General features: G+C 44.3%; 1 protein-coding gene across 1 annotated transcript in view; it reads right to left on the bottom strand.

The window, feature by feature from the left end:
* Positions 1-1,437, bottom strand: part of LRGUK (leucine rich repeats and guanylate kinase domain containing) — a 131,418-nt gene extending 129,981 nt beyond the window's left edge. Inside the window, exon 1 of the mRNA XM_082399143.1 lies at positions 684-1,437. The gene's annotated coding sequence lies outside the window, so the exon portion shown is untranslated. The remainder of the gene's footprint in view (positions 1-683) is intronic.
* Positions 1,438-10,041: the final 8,604 nt, after the last annotated feature.

The raw sequence follows: 10,041 nt of genomic DNA, 5'->3' as shown, positions 1-10,041 counted from the left end.
ACCCTTGAACCCTTGCCATAAAACTCACCAGGGCTTCCCTGGTGGCGCAGTGGTTGAAAATCTGCCTGCCAATGCAGGGGACACGGGTTCGAGCCCTGGTCTGGGAAGATCCCACATGCCACAGAGCAGCTGGGCCCGTGAGCAACAACTACTGAACCTGCGCGTCTGGAGCCTGTGCTCCGCAACAAGAGAGGCCGCGATAGTGAGAGGCCCGCGCACCGCGATGAAGAGTGGCCCCCGCTCGCCGCAACTAGAGAAAGCCCTCGCGCAGAAACGAAGACCCAACACAATCATAAATAAATAAATAAATAAACATTTAAAACAAAACAAAACAAAACAAAAAACTCCTCACCAAACTCCCCTGGATTGGGACATATACCTTCCAAGTGCAGGAGCCCACTGTGTTCCCCTTTGCCTGGCAAAGCAACAAAGCTATTCTTTTGTACTTCACCCAAAACTCTATCTCCGAGAGTCGATTCAGTACCGGTGTACAGAGGCTGAGCTTTCGGCATCAGAACCCCTCAACTCCCCCCCACACCGGAAGGAGTTCCTCACTAAATGTGTAAATGGCACTACCGTCCTCCCAGTCACCAAGCTCAGGATGTTGACAACATTATGGTCAATTCCTCCCTCTCCCTTCCTCTCCACTCGCGAACATTTGCCAGGTCAACATAGACTTTTACCTTTTTACTTCATCCCCTCTTCTCTGTTCTGCTGCCACTTGCCTGTCTCAGTCCTTCTTTGCTTCTTTTTCAGATGATCGGCGCAGCTTCTTACCGAGGTTGCTGCTTGCCTCTCATTTCCCTAAGGAGGTGTGGCCAAGTTCATTTTCCTGTGGAGGCTCCAATCAAGTCACCTGGCAGCACACAACCTGGTTCCCCATGACCTACAGACTAAAGGCAGATGCCTCAAATCACTTCCTGCCCAAGTGGATGTAAAATAAATATAAACACAACATACATCAGCTGAGAAGCAAACTCCCCCAGATAAAAAGTTTCCTGGCATTCCAAACTCTCTATGCCTGACTCTAACACAGCTTCCCCCGGCTCCTCTTCAGACTCTTGGTTCCAGTAAAACTGAACTGTAGGATACTCCTGAGGTGCGAGCACATTCTCAACTGAATAAGCTTGTGCTCTTCTCTCCAACAAGAAGTTTGTCTTCTCCCATGTCTAAAAACATAGTCCTACAAATCTGTGTTGGTTTGCTAGGGCTGCCATAACAAAGTGCCACAAACTGGGTGGCTTCTTAGAACAACAGAAATTTATTGGGTCACAGTTCTGGAGGCCAGTCCAAAATCAAGGTGTCAGCAGGGCCATGTTACCTCTGAAGGCACTAAGGAAGGGTTGGTTCCAGGCCTTTCTCTTAGCTTCTGGTTAAGTTCCTTGGCTTGTGTCAGCATAATTCCGATTTTCATATAGCATCTCTCTGTGTGTGTGTGTGTGTACTTTTCCAAATTTCCCCTTCTTTAAGGACACCACTCACACTGGATTAAGGGCTCACCTTACTCCAGTATTACCTTATCTTAGCTATTTACATCCACAATGACCCTTTTCCAAATAAAGTCACATTCTGCCATACTGGGGGGTTAGGACTTCCTCATATGAATTTTGAGGTGATATGATTCAACCCAAAACATCATACTTATAGCCAAGCTCAGATGTCACCTCCTTACAGAAACATCCTGGATGTACTCTCCATCTCCCTATCCAAGCTTGACAGAATCTCTATCCCTCTTTGATGGCCTTTGACCTAAGTAACCCCTATAACTTTTCTGTGCTTTATGACATGAGCACTGGCTTTGCATCTGGTTCAAGGTACTTGAATGGGCTCCAAGCTATTTTTTGAAGAGAATGTTGACACTGCTTGCAGGGTCTCTAGTTCCCACGTCCATTTCTCATCTCCCTCGGAAGAGGTAAGAGAAGCATTTGTACTTCAAAGAGGGCTCTCCTTGGCCCTGGGAACCTGCTGTGTGTGATGAAGGGGTGTCCCAGTGGCAATTCCCTGCCATGACAGTTGTCCCCAAAACCAGTGCTGGAGTTTTTTATTTTGGCTGTGTTGGGTCTTCGTTGCTGCGCGCGGGCTTTCTCTTCGTTGCGGTGCGTGGGCTTCTCATTGCGGTGGCTTCTCTTGTTGCATAGAACGGGCTCTAGGCACGTGGGCTTCAGTAGTTGTGGCATGTGGGCTCAGTAGCTGTGGCTCACAGGCTCTACAGCGCAGGCTCAGTAGTTGTGGCTCACGGGCTTAGTTGCTCCACGGCATGTGGGATCTTCCCGGAACAGGGCTCGAACCCGTGTCCCCTGCATTGGCAGGCGGATTCTTAACCACTGTGCCACCAGGGAAGTCCCAGTGCTGGAGTTCTGAAGACAGTTCTGAGGCCTCCTTCAGTTCCAACTAACGGCTCAAGGCTGTACTTCCAGCTGCTCCCACGAAAAACTGAGCTTGCTCTGAACCATGCCCGCCTGCCAGCAGCTCTCCCAACCAGAGCAGTTAATTTGCTATTTAAGATGCACATCTTGATTTCTCTCCACAGCCTGCCCAGCCACATTTTGCAGTTTTGATTAGGAGATAGCGCCCTGTGTGCAAGAATTGGGTCGGGTCATACCATTTAATAAAGTTATCATGATTGATGTGAGCACTACACACAAAAGGGAACAAGAGTCACACAGCTGCACTCTTTGTGGCATGAGATCATGCAGCTTCCACTTGGGTAGAGACCTTTTTGATGTCACAGGGTGAGGGATTAAGTCATAATTATGTAGATCTAAATTACCTTCCAGCAAACCCACTGGTGCTTCTTCATTAACATCCCAGCAGGCTTTAATTCCAGCATAAGACTGATCACCCTTCAGTTGCCCGACATCCAGCCTGCAGAATATGTTTGGAATTAAGCAGGGACTTTGGCTGGAAAGAAAATCAGGTGCCGTTTCTCTACCTTTGTCTCAGACTTGATTTCGATGAATAACTTGTACAGCCTCCTTTCATGATAGTGCTGGGGATGCATATTTGCCGGGTTCTACACATTTGACTTCACTGCCCAAGGCTCACAGCACTGGAATCTGAGAATGCAGTAGTTATTAGGACCTTGGATATCATGGATCACCTGAATTTTCATCGGAAGGCAGTACAATTCCAAGTCAGATTTCTTCCAGAACCTTTTATGACTAAGGTGGCCAACTGATATGATCATGAACATTTTCTAGGCCCAGTCAGACTCAGAATCAGAGCTGTAACATCTTAGTGTCTTTTTCAGGGGCACTGAAATAACCAGGAGGAGACACTTAGGGATTAGAGGGATCTGCTAGGAACTTGGATGTTTCCATCCCATATCAGGTTGGCAGTTGATCCCTGGTCAAAGTGCGGGATGCCTTGGGATTGGTGAGTTGACCCTTGTTTTGTGTCACCCAGGAGCTTGTTGTAGCAAGGATGGCCTCTGAGCCAAAACCACCTCCTGCACCTTCCACTGGGGTGAACCAAGGAGACTGCCCCCCAGTGTTAGCAAGATTAAATAGCCTTGTTTGAGGAGACTTCAAGGTGGTCCCTGGAAGATATGGACAGTGAGATCTGCTTTTCTCCATTCAGGAGGGAGCTAGGCTTTCTCATACTCACCTTAAGGGATCCATTGCAAATCAGTTACAGTGCAACACCTTAAGGTGTTACAGATACATTTTTTTCTATCTGTAACAGGGAATATTCTTCAGTTTACCTTAAATTGGGTAATGTTTAGCCCCTAAGAAAAGCATAGAGGAGATGACAGAGTTGGGAGGAACATTCCAGGCCAGTAGATCCTCCAACCAGAATGAGCTAGTAGGCTTAAAAAAGGAATATACTGCCAGGTCCCACTCTACACCTACTGAGTCAACATCTCCAGGGGTTGGGAGTTGGATTTCTTCTTCTTTAAGCTTCTATCAGGCTTAATTTTGATTGCAATAATTTTCCTAATTCTTCTATGTGGTTTCTGGTCTCTGCTTTTTGTTTTTATCTTATCTTGTTTATGTACGCGTGTCATAATTCCAGAGTGCTTCAAATTCTTTCCGGAAAACAGATGGCAGTGGTAGTGATGGGTGCCAAATTCTAAGTAAAATTGAAAACAGAGGTCATTCACAAAAATCACCTACCCACTGGAGAAGGAAACCACATTCATCACCTATGATAAGTGGCCATCTATCGTTGAAAGCTTTAAGTGACAAGCACCTCACTACTTTAAAATGTGACCTGTTCCACTGTGGGCTGCTCTCACTGTAGAAAGTTCTTCCCTGTTTTAAAACAAAATTAGCTCCCTGGTAACATTTCTCTAATGACCTTACTTCTTTTCTTTGATTATTTTAGAGGATTTTTCCTCTCAGCCTGTATTAGTTACTACTTGGGACATAACAAATCATCCCCAAACTTAGCTACTTAAACAACAATTTGTGTGAGACACACAGTTTCTGAGGGTCAGGAATCCAAGAGCAAATTACCTGGATGGTTCTAGCTCAGGGTCTCTCGTGAGTTATTTGGATGTCAGTTGGTGTATTTACAGTCAACTCAAGGCTTGACTGGAGCTGGAAGATTTGTTTCCAAGGTGACCCACTCACATGGTTGTTGGCAGGAGGCCTCAGTTCCTTGCCATGTGGCTCTCCCCATGGGGCTGTTTGAGGGTCCTCATGACGTGGCAGCTGGCTTCCCACAGAGCAAGTGATCCAAGAGAGCAAGGCAGAGCCTCAGTATTTATAGGACCTCATATGGTCACACACCATCTTCTGCCATAGTCTACTCAGTAGAATTGAGTTGCTTACTGCAGCCCAACTCAAGGGGAGTGGAATTAAACTCTGCCTCTTTAAAAAAAAACAATTTCTCTCTCTTTATTGATGTTCTCTATTTGGTGAGACATTATTCTTATTCTTCCCTTTAGTTCGTTACACATGGTTTTCTTTAGTTCTTTGAACATATAGCTGATTGAAAGTCTTTATACAGTTAAGTCCAACATCCAGGCTTCCTCAGGCATAATTTCTATTGACTGCTCCTTTTCCTGTGTATGGGCCATACCTTCCTGTTTCTCTGTGTGTCTCATAATTTCTTTGTTGAAAAGTGGACACTTTTGCCTTAAAAAAAATTTTTTTTATTGAGATATATACCATAATATTCACACTTTTAATGTGTATGACTTCAGTGGATTTTAGTATACAGGCATTCGTGGGAGATATTGTGGGTTCAGTTGCAGACCACCGCAACAAAGCGAATATAGCAATAAAGTGAGTCACAAATTTTTTTGGTTTTCCAGTGCATATAAAAATTATGTTTATACTATACTATGGTTATTAAGTATGCAATAGCATTACGTCTAAAAAATGTACATATCTTAATTAAAAAATACTGCTAAAAAATGCTAACCATCATCTGAGCCTTCAGCAAGCCGTAGTAGTAACATCAAAGATAATTGATCACAGATCACTATAATAAAATAATAATGAAAAAGTTTGAAATATTTGAGAATTACCAAAATGTGACATAGAGACATGAAGTGAGCAAATGCTGTTGAAAAAAAATGGCACCAATAGACTTGCTTGATGCAGGGGTGCCACAAACCTTCAATTTGTAAAAAATGCTATATCTGCGAAGAGCAATAAAGCGAAGCATCATCTTGCTCCTGGATTATATTAGTCTCCCTCTCATCCACCTTCCAATTCATTATTTATCTTCTTCCCAGGGTAATATTTCTCAAGTCAAAACCTGACCCCACTCTATTGCTTAAAATCCCTTAGTGGTTACCCCACATTCCTCAATGTAAACACTAAAAACACATTCATATCTCCTATGAGCCCCCAAGTCCTTCTCCAACCGCATGTCCCCCAAGTCCCCGCTAACAGCCACAGCTACTTCTCGTTCCTTCAGTAAGCATGGTGCTGAACTTTTTAAAACCTTCTTAAGCTCCTCTCTTCTCATTCCACAAAGAAAATAATGGGGTTTTATTTTTGTTGGTGGTTCCTTTTTATTTGGATTTGAGATGCATTTTAGAGAACTTGGCTCCCTTTAAAACAGCCATTCATTAAGAAAGGGTAGGTTTGGGGACAGGATGAAACTTTCTAATCAGTAAGGTAAGAGCTAATCATGCAAATGAGGGACCTTTGTAGCTTTACGAAGTCAGCAGCTGCAGCTATACATTATTAATAAGCTATGGGCTGGTGGCATGGCCCTACATATTAACAGGATAAGTTAGATGGACTTTAATTTGGGCATGATAAGGGTACAAAGCTCTACACCCTTGGACAGGGAGCCGGCTTGCACCAGCAGTAGGGGTTAGGTTTCGGGGGCTCTCTCTACTAGTTCATGGTTCCTGATTGTAGGCGGCTAGAGTGGCGCACTTAGTGGGTCAGAAAAGCACCATATCACTGGGGTTGAGCCCAGCCTTGTTTTCTGTGGACCTAGTTAGTGTCTTTGTGCTCTGAGGCAGGTTGGAACTAAAGCCTGGGTCCTGCCTTGCAAATTCGAGTTTTAGGTCTCAAGGTCATATGGACCACTCAGAGCAAAGCCACGTCCACAACTAGGAAAATGACAATCAGTAGATGTCCTATTGTGGGGAATTAGAAACTGACACTAACGCAGCATCTGCAGGGCGGGATATTAATGAGGGGCAGGATAGCCCGAGCAGGTGGCTCCCTGAGGAATGCTGTCCCTCAAGGCCAGACCCCGGGGCATCCTTCCAGAACCTGTTCTCCAGAAATGGCTGTGGCAAACTTTTTAAGTCCTGCCGTCTAAATCTGACCAGTATCAGAAGGTTGGTTAATTACCAAGAGAGGGGCTAGAAGTGAGTGGTGAGATGTGTTCAAGACATGAGCTTGGCTGTTAAGACTTCATAGGCTTTACTGCCTTCTCATGAATGAATTTGAAAATAAGTAAACCCAGTACTTGACAGCTGTGGACTTTGGACCCAGTACTTTGGGTCCTCGATCCCCCTTAATTATGGAGAACTATGCCTCCAGATCTGACTAGAAGGTGATTCTGATCCTGCTGTCAAAACGTTGTTGCCTTTGCCTTGAAGTGAACATTCCAATAATGGTGGTGGTCAGAGAGGAGGGACAGAGGGTGGGGACTTTGCTGAACTTACAGAGCATGTTGAAAGACAACTTTTGTCCTCGCTTGCTAAATGCTGTCTGTGGCCTGCTTACTTTGTAGCATACCACCTGCTAGCAAAGCCATGGGGAGGAGGTATGCTGCTCCTACTTACTTCTTATGGTTGAAGGCTACTAATGTGTACCAAAGGAAGCTGACAAATAGGAATATCGAATTGGTTTAGATCCATGCCATGGCCTGAATGTTTGTGTTCTCCCAAAATTTATATATTAAAATCCCAATCTCTAAGTGATGGTATTAGAAGGTGCTTAGGTCATGAGGGTGGAGCCCTCATAAATAGGATCAGTGCCCTTATAAAAGAGACCCCACAGAGCTCCCTAGCCCCTTTCACCATGTGAGGACATGGTAAGAAGGTGCCATCCATGAACCAGAAAGTGGGCCCTCGTTAGACACCAAATCTGCTGGTGCCTTGATCCTGGATGTTAGAAGCCTCCAGAACCGTGAAAACTAAATTTCTCTTGCTTATAACCTACCAAGACTCTGGTATTTTAGCAAGTCTCAGCCAGAAGGGACTAAGATAATCAGTCCTCAATCGACGGGTGGAACATGGGGCAAATTACTTAGATACTCTTTCTTGCCTTCTAAACTCTGAGTACGGTTTGGGACAGTGTGTAACCATCTCAGGTGTCTGCTGGGGCATGACCTGCACCACAACTAACTGTATCTAGGAAATAAGGAAAGGTAAATGCAAGAAAATTATAACAGTTAATAAAACTGCAAAACTTAAGGATTTCTATAACCTCTGTGAAAATACTTTAACATTTGCTATATTGTAGATGAGTGAATTGCAGCTCTTTAAGTGCCAACAGGTCTAGTACCTTGTGCTTTATTAGTCTCTTAAAACTGGCTGAGTTAACAGCATCTCAGTGTTATGTTTTCTCTTTTCAAATTGCAACTTCATACCTCCTTCAAAGCCATTAACATTTACTTCCATTGGGACATCAGAGAAATATAAGGAACTCTGTGCTATTGGAGAAGAGGGTAGAAAAACAGAAAATAGATTTTTCTCCCAGTCTTTTTCATGTTTTGGTGAATGGACCTGTTGTTGTCAGAGGATAAAAACTCAATCCTGGGGACTGGCACTGAATGGCACTGCTATGGAAAGCTTCCAAAGCAAAAAGGGTCTGGTCCATTGAGATGATTAGACCTCAGTGAAAATGTAGAGGTTTTAAGCTTTAATAACTGTTAATTATAACAGATACTAATTTTTCCTCTTTATGTATTGAATATAGAAGCTTTCCTATGAATAGTTAGAAACACTGAACTAAGACCTATGTACATGGCGTACTAATATTACAGGAGTGAAAATAAAGGAAGGAGGCAGAAAAAGCAAAAGACATAAATAAACTGGGGGCTCCAGGGTCACTCCTTGAGCGAAAAACACATCCCTGTTGCCTCCATCTCTAGGACAAACGTGCTGACTAAGCACCTGACATTGGCAAAGCACCACCTCTTCTCCCTTGAGCCTCCAAACTTGGCTCCTGTGCCCATCACTTCACTCAAACAGTCCTCTTTGATGTAATAACTTCACTACATCTTTGATGTAATCCTTCATTAAAACTCCCTTGATCTTCCCGTTCTCCTCATCTTTGTTATGTGCATTATTCAGCATAGGCAAGGTTATGATGCAGTAAGAAACACTCCCCAAATTTCAATGGCTTAAAACAAGAAAGATTCATTTCAGGCTTACATCACATGTCCACTGCAGGTCAAATGGAGCTCTTCATCTTCCTCCCTCTGGGACCCAAGCACACTGAGTGGTCACCATCTGGAATGTTGCTAGATGCTGTGGCAGAGGGGGCAGTGCTGTGGAGGGTTGCACACAGGTAATTAAATGCTTGGGCTGGGAAGTGACACACCTCTACTCACAATTCATTGGCCACCTAATCTTATGGTTCCAGCCAAACACAAAGGAGCCAGGAAATGCAATCCTACCAAATTCCTAGAAGGTGGAGAACAGGAAACGTTGAGAATCTAATTAAAAATATCAGACTTTTATTTCATATAATGCAGTAACAAACCATCCCTCCAAATGCTGCATCCATGTAATCCCAAGAGATTCAAAGATCCCACGTATCCACTGACTCCCAGCAAGGTTTAGAACAAATTAAAGAACATCCAATGTGCTGGGCCTCCTCCCTGACTAGTTTTCCCTCTTGACTAGTTTTCATAACTATACTCTGCTGATCCTTCTTATATTTATGAGAGTTTTCTTTTTTGCTTAATTTTCTTTGCTTCCTTCCAAACTGTAGCATTTGTCAAAATGTACCCCTTCACCTCAAGTCCCCCCATCACTACCCTAACTCTACACTTTCCTCAAGAATGTAGTCCAGTTCCTACCCCTCCATGAAGTTGTATCTGGCTAACAGTAGTCTATAATGTTATTATTTTTTCTGAATTCCTCAAGTACTTAGCCTAAACCACATAATGAGCTTTCAGCACCACACTGGCTTGCAATATTCCCTAGTTGAGTCCTGTCTGTTGCCCTGTTCTTTCCATGTGACGGTCACGTGTTTGAAGGCAGGGCCTTGCCTTCTACTCCTCCACGTGGCAGCCTAATAGGGTGGGGGCACATTTGGGCTCTAAATGCAGGCTCTCTGGAACTGGCAGTCAAAAGACCCGGGTGCTGGTCCTGCCTCAGTCACTAAGCGTCTCTACTCTGTTCCTTAGCACTCCTCCCCTGACCCCTCAGAAAACTGAGATGGTTGGGACAAAAGCTCTCCAAAGTTCTATCCAGGTCTTATGAATCCACAACTGGGCGAGTTACTGAGATATCAGTTGATATCAGTCATCTCCTCATCCCCAACTAGAATGAATACTCCCTCCCTCTGCTGCCCTCTGGGAAGGTTATCTGGTGCCTGTTCCCGGAGCCCAGCAGGGCAGAAAAGAAGAGGGAAGGGGGTGGAACTCCCTCAAGCAGGCTATTGTTTT

The sequence above is a fragment of the Balaenoptera borealis genome (assembly GCF_965194805.1).
Source record: "Balaenoptera borealis genome assembly, chromosome: 7".
Classification (NCBI taxonomy): domain Eukaryota; kingdom Metazoa; phylum Chordata; class Mammalia; order Artiodactyla; family Balaenopteridae; genus Balaenoptera; species Balaenoptera borealis.
This window is presented reverse-complemented; position numbering and strand designations above follow the sequence as displayed.